General features: G+C 39.2%; 1 long non-coding RNA gene across 1 annotated transcript in view; it reads left to right on the top strand.

Moving 5' to 3' along the window:
- Positions 1–5,128, top strand: part of LOC132592166 (uncharacterized) — a 111,602-nt gene extending 106,474 nt beyond the window's left edge. Inside the window, exon 5 of the long non-coding RNA XR_009557613.1 lies at positions 4,181–5,128. This is a non-coding gene — a long non-coding RNA (uncharacterized LOC132592166). The remainder of the gene's footprint in view (positions 1–4,180) is intronic.
- The last annotated feature ends 8,871 nt before the right edge of the window (positions 5,129–13,999 follow it).

Here is a 13,999-nt window from a genome sequence, read left to right on the forward strand (position 1 = left end):
CCTTAGAGACCAACTAAGTTTGTCATTGGTATGAGCTTTTGTGTGCATGCACACATGCACACTTCTTCAGATATCTGAAGCTCATACCAATGAACTTAGTTGGTCTCTAAGGTGCTGCTGGAATAATTTTTTATTTTATTTTGTTTCGACTATGTCAGACCAACACGGCTAATGACACGAAAGCTCATACCAATGACAAACTTAGTTGGTCTCTAAGGTGCTGCTGGAATAATTTTTTAAATTTTGTTTCAACCTCTTTGTATGATTTTAGACGGCTACAGTGATGGTGATACAGCTTGACTTTTTAAGTTGTGTAATTGTTTCTAAACACAGGATGGCATATGTGGTTAGAAAGTTAAATGAGCTTAATGCACTTGAGATTGGTGTGCCTTCTGATGGAATGGATATCATTAATATTGGTCATTCAAATGAATTCTCTTCTCTCTGTGTTTTTTTTATAAAAAAACGTAATTATTGAGGATTGCATTTATGCATGTAATTGATAAATATACAATACATTTTACTTAATGTTGGCAACAAGGCATTGATTTAATGTTTACCAAGTTGTATATGGTTCAGTGGCTCCTCTGAAGTAAATTCACACATATTTGACAAATGTTTATATGCTGATTGCATTGTTTCCTGGATCTTCCGGGATGTTTTTGTTCTGTTATGCTTATCTGCCCTTTTTAAAGGCTTTCTGAAGTGTTTCTAGACAGATTTTAACCAATTTCGCTTCTGCATGCCCATCTTATTTCCTTTGCAGTGCCTGGATAGCTTGTTTGCAAAGTTTACTTGGCCACAGTATCCCCTGGGGCTCGATTCAGGACAGCATGTGCATACAGCCCTTGAAACTATGTCAGATAGTCCCCAGATCCTAAAAGGTTGGCTACCCCTGAGATAAAGCATCATGTTTAATGGCCTCTCCCCCCCCCTCCTTTTAAGTGTTTGTTTTAATACCTATGTGAAGCATCAAAATGCTATATACATTTCAGCTTTTGTCTGTTACGGTGTTCACTTTTAATGCAATCACAAAATTACAATAAGACTATAAAGAACTAGAAATGACAGATAATTCCTCTTGCTGAATACAAATTCCCAATATCCGAGCCACATTCTGATTTGAATTTCTTACATTAGTTTCTCTCTGTGTGTTTGGGATACACTCACACCTGTCTGTATATTGTATACTTGCATATAAAATAAAGACATTTCTGCATCTTTGTAGTAAATCTATAAAATTTGCCTTGCCGTTTTTATATAAAAATTTACCCAGCCTTTTTTTTAAAGAAGAGGAATAGTCACAAGCAAGCAGAATGAATAATTTGCCTGCAAGCTAGCATTTTTCAGCAGAAATAAAAACCCAAAATATTTGTATTATAATTACAAACATAGTGACAATTTTTAAAATAAAAATATTGTCAATTCTGCACCTTCAGTCCGACCACCTCAGATAATTTCTAAAGTTGTAGTGCTGCTAGAGAATGACTATGCCATACTGACTGAGACTGCAACATGATAGCACCATTCTTGGAGGAGCTTTTTTTTTTGGCTCTCACTCTGAAACAGACCCCAAGTTCCACCCCAGTACTTATGGCTCTACCTTGCATATATGGGGACTAAGCAAGAATTAAGCACCCTGGTTTCAAAGGGCAGTGCTGGTTGCAAAGCACCTGATCGTAACCAGGTGGAAATAACTGAAAATGTAGATAACCTTGAAGATACCTGCCAAGACCTCGTCCAAGGTTTTGAGAGGGTGTGTGGAACCTGTGATTATCTGGGGCAGCTGACTGAGAAAGTTAGAAAAATCGATTTGTGTGGTCTTCCATTCCACTCTTTTTATGTATTTGTTAATTAAAGGCCTTTCCTCACTTACCATTTATAGCTGCTGGGGTAGCGGGTAGGGGGTTGTTTTGTTTTTTGGAATTTTTTGGCCTGCTGCTGCACAGTGCCACTATTCAGCTAGTGTTCTCGGCTAATGTATTCATAGTTATCTTCTGTCACACAAAAAATGTGGCATTTGTGAAAGATTCAGAATGGATCCTCAGTATTTTCATTTGTGTAGCATATTCTTTGTCCTAGTTTCTGCATGGAGGAAGTAGGGGTTGTTGGGCATGGCTCTGGTCCACTATAAATGGAAAGTGCAGAAAGGCCCTTAGTTAAATGTGTTTTATGTAACTTGACCATCTTGATGTTGACTACTAGGAGGATAGACATTTGAAGGATGTATAGAGTTTTATGAGGAACAGTTTAATTTACTATAGACCAAATGTTTTGGAATACACATTCTTTTATTGCTATGTTTCCAAGGAAAAGTCTGGTTTGCTCTCAAACTTACCCCAAGCATTGCACAAGTGTTAATAGGTGGGCATCCTCTTTATCTCAAGTCAAGTTTCAGAGACCATAATAAAAATTAAAAGGTAGTCAGGATATTTGGATTTTCTTCTTTTTAAGTTAATAACAAAAAATACAAAGCAAGGGGGAAAACCTGTACAGCCCCAAATCATAAGCATTTCCAAATAAAACCATATTTTAAAGGGATCTGGCTACCTAGTGTCTCTGATGACAGCTTACAAAGAACCATTACTCTGCCACAAAGTCCAGTGAGTCCATGCCCCCTCGAATAGCTCGGAGCTAATGAAGTTCAGAAGTTGCAAGGAACAAAGCCTTACAGAGCCAGTGTCATGGGATACGATGAGGGGTTCTTCCATCCTTGCACTATGACTAAGCAGGTGAATGATTAGAGATCTACTATGAAGGTCTGAATTATCTCCAACAAACATGTTTAATAGGCAAACTTAGGATCACTCTATATCCTATGTCCAGTGATGTTATTTCTGATACTGTCTTACAAAACCCCAGAACATACTTATAGGGGTGCAGTTCCACCACATATGATAGCAGGACCCTCTGGAATTACACATCACAAAAGCAGGGCTGGTGTACTTCAATATATGATTCAGGTGGACCAGGGTCAGAAACCACTTATGAAGCACTTTTAATGAATTTTTACATAGATTACCTGACCCCAATATAAAGGGTTTAGATTACCAGATTTTTGCCCATTGCGAGGATTGATTGCTATTCCAAGGTACATTTCCCAAACTATTCATAAACTCTCAAATGAGGTGAACTGTGTGTCTAGAATGATGGAACATAACAGAGGTGAGAGTTTCAAATCCGCACAGAAACCATATATCTTCTGCCCATATCTTAATTTTGGGGGGCATCAAAATAGGGGAAAAAACCTGGAATAAGAAAAAAGTTGGGATAAGGCAACCATTTTAACAGCAGCTGCCCTGCCCCAAATTGATCATTGTAGACCGTTCCTGGTATGCAGATCTTTCTTAAGTTCATTTGAGAATAGGCACAAAGTTAAATTTAAGAAAAGTAATTTGGATTCTGAAGGACATGTACCCCCAGATATCGCAAAGATTTCATTCTGAGCTGTATCCGAGTTGGGCTTGAGGTAAGAATCCAAAAGAGTGATTCAGATTTCTCATAGTTAATATGAAGGCCAGATATTTCTTCAAATTGTGCCATTGACTGCATGACATCAGGGATACTCACTACAGGGTCATTGACGAGTACAGTAATGTTGTTCGTGAAGAGGCTTAAGAGGTGGAGGATACCCACTGCCTCACACACACACACACACCCCCCAAAAAATCAATGACTCGTAGCATAGAGGGATCATTGGGCTCAAGGGATAACAGAAACAAAATTGGAGACAACGGGCAACCCTGTTTAGTGCCCCAATTTTTAAAAAACAGGCAGGCCATATATTGAAAAATTAAATTTAGGAAAATGAATACACTGAGAGAGAGAAATATAAAATAATTCCTTGTTATCCGCTTACTAAATCATTGTTAGATGTGAGAGAAGAAAATATTATTAACAAAAATAATTTAAAATTTCATTGTGACATACAAATGTAGCGTATAAAGCTATTGTTTTTATAAGCCTAAGTTACAGAATATTCAAAACAGTGTAAGCCATTAATAGCATGCACACCAAAGGAATGTATTGTGAAGGGGAGGGAGGTACACACACACAAAACCACTGAAATTATTGTGTCCTAAAGTATTGTGTTTCTATGAAACATATGCTTCAGACCAAGCAGGATAAAATAAGAGTGAAATATTATACCACTGTCTCTGGTGTTATTTTACTGCATCAGCTGTAGACTTCCTGAAAGAATGTTTTCAAAAAGCCGTGGCAGAGGGGACAGAGGACAGCTGGACTTAGGCCGCAAAATTGCCTTGGCCCCAGCGGTACAGAAGGGGAGATGACGAGAGTTCCAGTACAGTGGATCGAAAAGTGTGTTTGACAGCCAGGTGAGCCGCTTGTTTTGCTTACAGTCCCCAGGGTGCTTGAGACTCTCTTTGGAAGGGGAAGAAAGGTATCAGAGCTGACTCTAGAGAGATGAAAATGGGCCTGAAGGGTTGATGCGGCTGTCCCTTATGTGATACTACAAAGGTCTAGGACGGTAGAATTTTCACATTAGAGCCTCGACTCAGGTGATAAAAAAAACCCCTTATTTAATTTTGCTGTTTTAAACATAGGGAATTATCAAATATAGAGGGGGGGCATGGGAAACAACAACGTTTTCTACTGTATAAGTATAATACTGCAAATACTTGATCAACAGAATAAAAGGAAATTAGAAATGGACAGTGTAAATAAGTCAGGGATCCAGCATTCTATTTCCTGAATTGCGTAAGGAAATGCAGGTGTTGGGGTCAGTTTACACAACCCAAAAAGGGCTTGTTCTCCTAATCTATTGTGATGTGTGCTTGGTGAACTGGTTGCTTGGATCAGCCAGCAGAGATACTCTGGGATAGCCAGTTCACACAACCAGTTAAATGTACATGTTCAGTCTGGGTAGACACGAGTTCCATTGTTTTAAAAACCACACCTAATTGGCCTCTAATTGCCAACACACTAGATCTTCCATGTCTAGCATATGAACATAAGTACTCGGAATTAGCCTCATACATGGAGAGTTGATGAAAGTTTAATAGCAAAAATAAACACAAAACATTATTAGAAAGTTCATTTTGACTTCTTTTTTTTAAAAAGAGACTACCTGTTTACTAAACTGCTTGCAGTCATAAGCATGCAAACAGGGCTGGCTCTTCGTAGACCCCCGGTGGCGCAGGGCCCACCGCGCTGGGAAACGGGTGGGAGGGCGCCAGAGAGATCGCGCTGTGCCTTCCCGCCCGCCCGTCGCGCAGCAGCGCCGCGCCCACCCGCCCACCGCGCTGCAAAACCGGAGAGATCTGGTGCATCATGGCGACAGGGGCGCTTAAGACGGCGCTACATGCAAAAAGTTAACTCTAATGGAAAGTCACCAGTCTTACAAGCTGTTGCAGTTTATCATTGGCACAGGTAGGAAGGTGTGCAGATCATAGCTGTCAAGTTATCCCTTTTCTCGCAAGGAAGCCTATTCAGCATAAGGGAATTTCCCTTAAAAAAATGGGAGAACTTGACAGCTGTGGTGCAGATCCACTCTGAGCAAGGGATCTCTTCTACAGGGCCAGTCCTTTAAAAGAGGCCCCGTGGATATAGAGTACACATGTTCCATGTGGCCTCTTTTAAAAGAGTCACCCTATATATGGTGTAGACAGTTGTGTGGGAGAGCAATTGTGTGTCTGCTTTAGTGTGTCACACTAAAGCCTATCCCACCTGCACCTCTATTTTAAAAAAACTTCTTGCATTTTGCCCATTCTGCTATTTCCCATTATAATGACAAGTCGCTGCATACTGAATATGTGAGGATGTGCAATATACAAATGTCATTTATTTATATTTAGTAGTTCCCTCATAACAAATTATCTAGATGACATGCAATTGGTTACATATAAAACAAGATTATAAACTTAGCCATAATATAATCAGACCCAACATTAAACTCCAAAACCAGCTTGCAAAACTAGGAACAGTTGCCAACCCAGAGAACATTTAACACGTAAGATATTATTAAAAAATCCTCACAACCTAAAACCAACCAGCCACCATTGAGAGGCAGAGCCTAAAACTTATTTATTCAGAATTTACTTATTCAGAATTTTGTGGATACTCTGGTCCCAAGCCATGTAGGTCTTTGAAAGTAAGCACTAGCACCTCAAATCATGCCTAGAAGAAAACCAGAAGCAAGCCCAGCTGATTAAGCCCTGGTGGGCTGTGCTCACAAGGCCCAGTTCCAGTTAGCAGCCAAGGAGATGTATTGGCTTTCCTTGTGATGCTGGCATGCATCTTATCACATTCACAATACAGACATCTCTGGTTCCTGTGTCCATTTTGCAGTGACTTGAAAACTGGATGTGGTCTATGAGATTATATCAGTGTGGAATCTTAAGGGCAGAGTTAGAAGTTTCAGTATAAAGAGTTAACTTCGAAAATGATTGCAACGTTTTATGGATCCTAGCTCGGTGATGGACCAATGGGTCTCTCTCTGTATAAAATAGCTCTCTATGTTTCGGGGGGCTTTTTAAAAGCAAAATCTAGTGAACGTTACTGTGTGGCATGATATATTAATAAGGGGTTGTTTGCTGCTTGCAGGGCAGGGGAGCCCATGTGATTGGTCTTATTAGTTGGTGTTAGGAAAGAGAGATGAACTAGACACAAGGCTGCCATTTTCTACAATACCACCATATCTGTTGAAATGATTTTTCTGCCCTAAGCCTCACTGGGTAATTTCTACTAGCTTCCCGCTGTGATGTGGTACTACCGAATGAAAGCAAGAGATCAAAGCTTACACCTTCTCCTGTTCCTCATTAGCTTCCTTTTGTAATATTGATAAGAATGGACGTTTGTGGGGAAAAGCAAAATTTACCACTGAGATTAATAGATAATCTGACTTCAGCACTAGGTTTGCTGTTCTGCCAAATTTTGGGACAGGAATATGCTGGACCAAAAGTAGTTTTTGTTCGATTTTTCAAAGGTGCTGCCCTTCAGAATTATGTGTTGTTTGTTGTCCAGTCAAAAAACCTATCTGAAATAGACATATTTCCATGTTAGCAGACATGTTTTCAGTTATGTTGTCCTTTGTGTGGGAAACATCTTCTGTAGATAATTTTAACATTGTGGTTTTAAGGGTTTCCCAGATATTTGCCATGTGTAGCTAGGGTTCTTCAGTATTAAATGTTAGCTTGTTCTGTGGTATATTCTTCATTAATGCTTTTAAATACTCATGTGTATGTGTGGTTACCACAAGGAGAGAAAAAATTCTCCGGCTTCATTTTTGTTTCAGAAAATACTCTGGCAACTGTGTCTCCAGTGCCTGCTTTCTTTTCTAAATGCATTTGCTAGGAGATAGAACAGATCTTGCCATATATTGGCAGCATTATGGAGTTAGATTCTTGGCTAAAGTCCCTGGAGATCACAAACGATCACACTCATTCATGGTAAAAGAACTAAAAGTAACACATACTGCAGATTAGTTCCACAGCCAATAGCATTATTTATTTAACAATGAATGAGTATATAACAACTCTGAAAAGTCTGGTTCAACAAGTGTAGCATAGAGCTGCCATCCAAGGTGATTTGGAAGACTGTTAAACCACAAAAAAGACTGTGTGAGAAGAGGGGAGGGGGGGAATTTGACTTAGAAACACAAAATAGGTGAAATCCCGGTTTCACTTTTATATATCTTAACTGTTGGCAGGGCCTATAAGATTACCCAATGTTTTATGTACAGAAAAGCAAATGTGGCATTGGAGTTTTTGCTTTTGCTTTTTGTTTTTGTTATAAAAAAGGCAATTTTTTCTTCTTGTAAACGCACAAGCAACAATTTTGAATTGAGTTGCTAAATTAAAGCAAGAGTCTGTTCATGTGCAGAGGGCTTCTTTTCCTCCTCTTTCTCCTCCCATCCTTTTCCGCATTCCCCTCATTTCCTAACCTGCCACCCTCCTCTACTTCCTCCAGGCTCCCTCGGGAAGTACAGAATCAGGCTGAGGGCCACACACATTACTTGGGCTGCAAGGTTCCCCCACCTCACTGCAGTCCTCTGCCCAAGGATTTGCCAGTGTGAGGTCAGGCATAATGAGAGGGGTAGGACCCTGGAAACCACAGGTTTTGGTTTGACTACAAAGGTGAGCAAACATTTATGCTGTTACCAGTGATGAAGGTGGCATGTTATCTTTTCTGTTTTGATTGAAAGCTGCCATTGCAGTATTATATCGAAGTGCTGTGCTTTCCCATGTGCTAGCCATTTCCAGCTTGGCTGCCATTATATTTTCTTTGTTGTCTGGGTGTGCTAAAGCTTCTAGGTGCCTCAGTTCTGCCTTGCAGGAAAGATGTTTTTGAAATTTGCATTTAGATCGAGATCGGTACATGGCAAGGCAGCAGTGCAAACCAAACCTTAATCTTTCAGGTAACAAATTAATTTTAAACACCGTGCCCTCGGCACTGTAGCCTAAATTGACTCTAAAGCAAATAATACCAGATGACTTCTAGATAGGAGGCATATTACACCATCCCTCTATGATTGCAGCTTCTATGTATGGCCTGTTGTCTTTTCTTTCAGAATGGGAAGCTGTTGGGAAGGAGGAAGTTGGAATAGAACAGGCTAGAGCTGCATTTTCAGCTTTTAAGCATAACTATGCTCCCCCCCTTGCTTTGTAAAATCAATTAAAACTTAATGGCTGTGAAACATCATTACCGTGGTGGATTTTTGTGTGTTGTTTCAACTATGTATTGAGGAGAGTTAATGCATGATTGTGACATCATCAGGAAGTAATCACCTGTGTAATTGGAAACTTTTGTGTGCCTTTGCAGGAATTGCTAGCTAAAAAACCTTGTGATTGAGTACATCTCACCTGGTGTATAAGATATTCGCACTGTAAGCAAAGGTTCCTATTGCCCAAATGCTTGTATGCTCTCTTCTTTATGGGATTTAATTGGCAAATGGCTTCCAAGGCACATTAATCTGTGTTGAAATTTTATTTGGATAATGTAGTGTCTGTGTTCTCATCATTTGCCAACCGAGATGCGTAATAAATAAATGTGTCATCGTATAAATACCTTCAAATGTTAGGTTTTGTTTAATACAGTTGTATGTAGTGGTAATGTGAGTGGAAGTTGGCTTCTGCAACCAATCTCTCTCATCTCATAGACTCGTAGAATTGTAGAGTTGGAAGTGACCGTGAGGGTCATCTATTCGAACCCTCTTCAATACAGGACTCTTTTGCCCAATGTGGGGATCGAACAGCCCTGAGATTAAGAGTCTCGGGCTCTACCAAATGAGCTGTCCCATCTTTCCCTCTGTAGATCTCAGTACTGTATCCGCTGAAACTCGCTCCTGTGGTTCAGGGAATCTTGAACGGTATGAACAATGAGCTGAACCACTTGCTCCTACTCCTTTGTGGAAAGATGTTCCAGGTCAGGGTTTGTTTTGTTTTGTTTTGTTTTAAATGGTTAGCTATCCTTGAACACATTCGTGTTAGGCGTTTTTTCTACCATAGATGGTTGTACACAGAAGAATGGAGATAGAAACGTAGAAAATACACCAGTAATGGGGAGGGGGAATAGAACTCTTAATTTGAAAAATAAATGCTGGACTTGAAATCATTAATATGATTTATTTTGTTATTAACCCTGTTGTCCTTATTAGCACTAAAAATGGCAGTATTGAAGAGGGGGAGAGCCTTTGGAAATAGATATGCTATAGCTATATGAGCGGCGACTTCTTAATACTGTGTATAAACTACAAGGAATTTCTCACTGACATTGATCAGATTTGAAACTCCATACTTTCTTAATTCAATCCATTATTGACAGTAATATATTTTAACTCAAGAATGTGTTCATTCAGTGCATATTGACTTGACTTGTTAAAATTTCCACAGTACACGCTAACATCGGATTTTCTGTCACAGTGACTTAAGATGTGGGGACAGCAATGAATGATTCCTGCCACTCAATGAACTTTAACTGGAACCCTACTTGAATGGTAATAATCTGCTTCTGTAATTGCTGTGGAAAAGGAAAAACCTCTAGAGATTTTACATCTAATCATTTATTTATAAATCTGTAGATAGCAGCCTGCAAAATGCACATTGCGGGTCAACTTTGTGCTGAAAACCGTTGCTTGGTGTTTACATTTCGTAGTGTGTGTATTTATTTTTTTACAGTAGCTGCAGCTTACATGATCAGTAAAGCACTCTGGTTCAGTGGATGGGTGCTCTGCACATCATTGCATTGGCCCAACTACTTCATTCCCAATTCCTCAATATAAGCTACTCCCCTCTGTATTTTCTGAAATGTGCATGTTTTTCCACCTCATTAATTTAGTCTACATACAATTAATTTTGCCTAATCATAAACCCCTTGGTGTTAGTGGCAGCTATCTACCCTACTTCAACTTATAATTCAGTAAAATGAGTGGTCAGATATTTTTCATTGGGTTGCAATATTAGTTACATGATAATTGTGTGTTATGTGGAAATAAAAACTAGGTCATGACATAGGAGGTTTAAATAGATCGTGGGTTTTTTATTTATTAAAAAAAGGGATGCATTGAGAATTAAAGGGCATTTAGAATGTTCATTCAAAGAATTGGCTGGTTTCTTTAAATCAATATGTGAAATTCACTCCCGGTTCAACCACCACTGCTACCCTTGGGCTATTCTTTCTTTGCCCTCTTTGCTCTCTTAATGTTGCCAGATCACAAGACTACAGTGCCAGCCACAACAACAGCAAAATCCTGTGTTGGATTTTAGCCTGTAGACTTGCCCTTTGCTCTCTTCCTTATTATGTGCAACTTTGCTCCAGCACTACTATCCCTGATTCCTCCTTGCTTTATTAAGCTTCCTTTAATCATCCAGTCCATTGACCAGGCTCCTTAGTACTCCCCCCTCCTATCCACAGCCTTGTGAAGTTCTTCAGAGCCTTACATCCGTTGACCCATTTTTGTCTCAGTTTGCTGTCTTTGCCTTTATCCTCAAACCTCATTTCCACATGCACTTCCTCCAGGTTCCAGTTTTCCCAACCCATTGCCTACCCTACACCGTATTTTCATTTTACTTAGCTGTAGACGAGAGGTCATCAACCCAGCACATGCTGGCACTATGGCACCTGTGAATGCCTTCATTGACACACCCAGGAAGGGCCCCCGAGACTTTCATTTTACATTTGAAAAGAAAATAAATTTCTGTTCCTCCTATAAAGGAAGTAACAAAGCAAAATATGCATGTATCCTTCTAAGCAACTTCTGTGAAATGAGCAAGCCTGGCTGGTTCCACCTGTCCCTTTTTTTTTTAACTAATCAGTGAAGTCAGGGCTGTGATTGATGATTGAGTTGTTTGTACACCATGCAGGAGGAATCCCCTAAAGAGCTGCTGTTTAACACACATTTCCTGCTTCTGACTTATTATTCAGGCAGAAATTAAACAGGTTAAGTCTGTTCTATAATATATAATTATTGGAAGAACTTCACAATGATTGTGCTCTCACTAATTTTGTGTTATGCGTTGCCCCCTATGGCGGCCATTATACTTATTTTATTGATTTGAGTTGTATCCTGTCCTTTAACAGGTTTCCAGGGTCATCTACAAAATGTTAAAATATACAATAAAAACAAAAGAAGTAAATTAATATAAAAGACCAGTAGCAAGGTAGCTAGCAGAATTGAAATGAACATAAGCAGCATAAAATCAATGTCCAGAAGATCAAAAAGCCTGGGATTTTTAAAAAGATATTTGCCAGGTGAGACTTCCTAGGAAAGCATTCCATTATTGGGGTGCAACCAATGTTTGAAGCCACTTGTTCAGATAAACAAGGTGCTTAAAGATGGGCCACTGTTGACGATCTTAGAATATGGGTGGGCACAAGGAAATAAACAAGGTTCCAAATCGTGAAGAGTTTTAAAGTTCAAAATGAGCACTTTGAATTGAGCTAGTTTTACCTTGGCACAAGACTTGCTTGCCTGGTTTAGATGTAACACTAAACTTACAATCCAATGTTTACAATCCAATGTTTACATATGCAGGCCTCAAGCTCACGCGCTCCCTGCTACCCTCTTTTCCTCTGCGCCACTGTGAAGTGAAGATGGGAATCATCTGCTTTCTTTTTCAAGAAACGGCAGTTTACCTTTATCTCCAAACCTCAAGCTGTACTTCACCTTAACTATTTAAATTAGCATGTTTCACCAAATCATCATCACAACTAACCACAGTTTGCTGAGTTTGGACATAGCAAAAAACGGCATTTAGTTGCTCTCAGCTCTGCCAGAGGAGGTGGACACATTCACTTATTGTTATAAACCAGTGCTATATAAATCAGTCTTACAAGGCCAATCATCAGCTAGGATAAGACACTGGATAGAAGCTAGAGGAGCAAAACTTTATCACCTTGTTCTTGTTTGTAATCCTGTTTATGATAGTCTTTGGAATCTTTTAAACCCAATTACGCTATTTTTAATTTGTAAACATGAATAAAACCTATGATAATATTTTAATTGGGAAATGTATTGATAGATGCTGAAGCTGTTGACCCTTTCCAATGGAGGAGGCAGATTCTCAGTTTAGGCAGTGAGACCAATAGGCAGGAATCGGAAAAGGTGGACTGGGTGAGGAAGGGCAATGTGTGTTTTGCACCTTCTTAGTCGGGTATTCTGAAAGTCACACAGCTATGGCATCTCTATTGAGCAAAGAGATTGAAAGCACCGGTAGTAGGTCTTGGGAAGGATGGGCAGTTGACAAAGAAAGGTCTTAATCAGAATCTCCAGGCCTGTTTTACAGGTGACAAACAATCAAGCCACTGTGTAAAAGAATGCTCACGCAAGTAAGAATAAAGTAAATTCCCAAAATTCACCAGTGCAATACTCGTAACCTAACCAGCTTTGAATTGATTGCATGACTGAAGAGAAATGTAATTGCCTGCCACTGGACTATAGGCAAAGAGTTAGGATCAATATACAGAATGTTCGATAATCTCTGATGTATAGGATGTTACATTAGGTATATGCTTGGGTATACTCTTTTCCAGCTTCCTTTTATTATATGTGCACAAAACATATTGCTCTGATTCCTGTTCCTCATCTACTTGGTGAGAGGCATAACAGCAATTCTTACAGCGTGTCTGTGCCTATATTTGTATACGTTTTGTCTGTTGTACCAGATTGTACTGTATATTTGAGTTACACTGTCTTCTCACACAAATAGCTTCTCACTTCTCCAATTAGTATCTTATTGGCATAGTTTTCATAAAGTATATCTAATTGAAAATGGCAGAGAGAGGCTGTCTTACAGGCTTAACAAGATAAGGAGGTAGGTTGCAGATCCAGCTGCACTCTAGAGGTTCTGGTTTGTTTCTTGGCAGTCTGGGTTAGATTTTTCTGAATTGCATAAACTAATTGGCAGAGAATATTCTGTTCAGGCACATTGAGCAAGGTAAGTTGAAAGGAACTAAATCCATGAATAGTTTTTTGCAGGGTTTTTATTTATTTCTTTTCAGTACCAGTCTTTCAAAACAAGTCACCAGTCCTGGAATTTCAGCAGGCAAACAAACATCATGCCCTTAAAATCCTGTTTTGGACTTCTTCCTAGCATTAATTCATTGAAGGTTGTGTCTGATGTTTTGTAGGCTATTCTTTTGTAATGAGAATTGGTTATGTGGTGGATAGCCAACACCAGCCACGAATCACAAGATTCATGCTAAAAAAAACACCAATTATAATAATTGACCAAAGGTTCATATTTACTGTGGTGGTGATTTGATGGGATGCGACTAAGTATAATGGCCTGTACTTTTTATAATTATTTTATTTGAACTATACAGAAGCTAAAGTTGTAGTGAACATAATACCTTTGTTTAAGCACTTTAAAGAATCACTTGGATCCACTTAATGTAAACTTAACAGGTTAATGTGAATTCTAGGTTATTTCTTTCTAAACTATCATCCATCCATCTGTCTGTCTATCTATCTATCTATCATCTATTAGCTGACTGCATGTGGACTTTTATGGCACCCATGCCCTAGTTATCTTTTTTTTAA

The sequence above is a fragment of the Zootoca vivipara genome, chromosome 5, assembly GCF_963506605.1.
Source record: "Zootoca vivipara chromosome 5, rZooViv1.1, whole genome shotgun sequence".
Taxonomy (NCBI): Eukaryota; Metazoa; Chordata; class Lepidosauria; order Squamata; family Lacertidae; genus Zootoca; species Zootoca vivipara.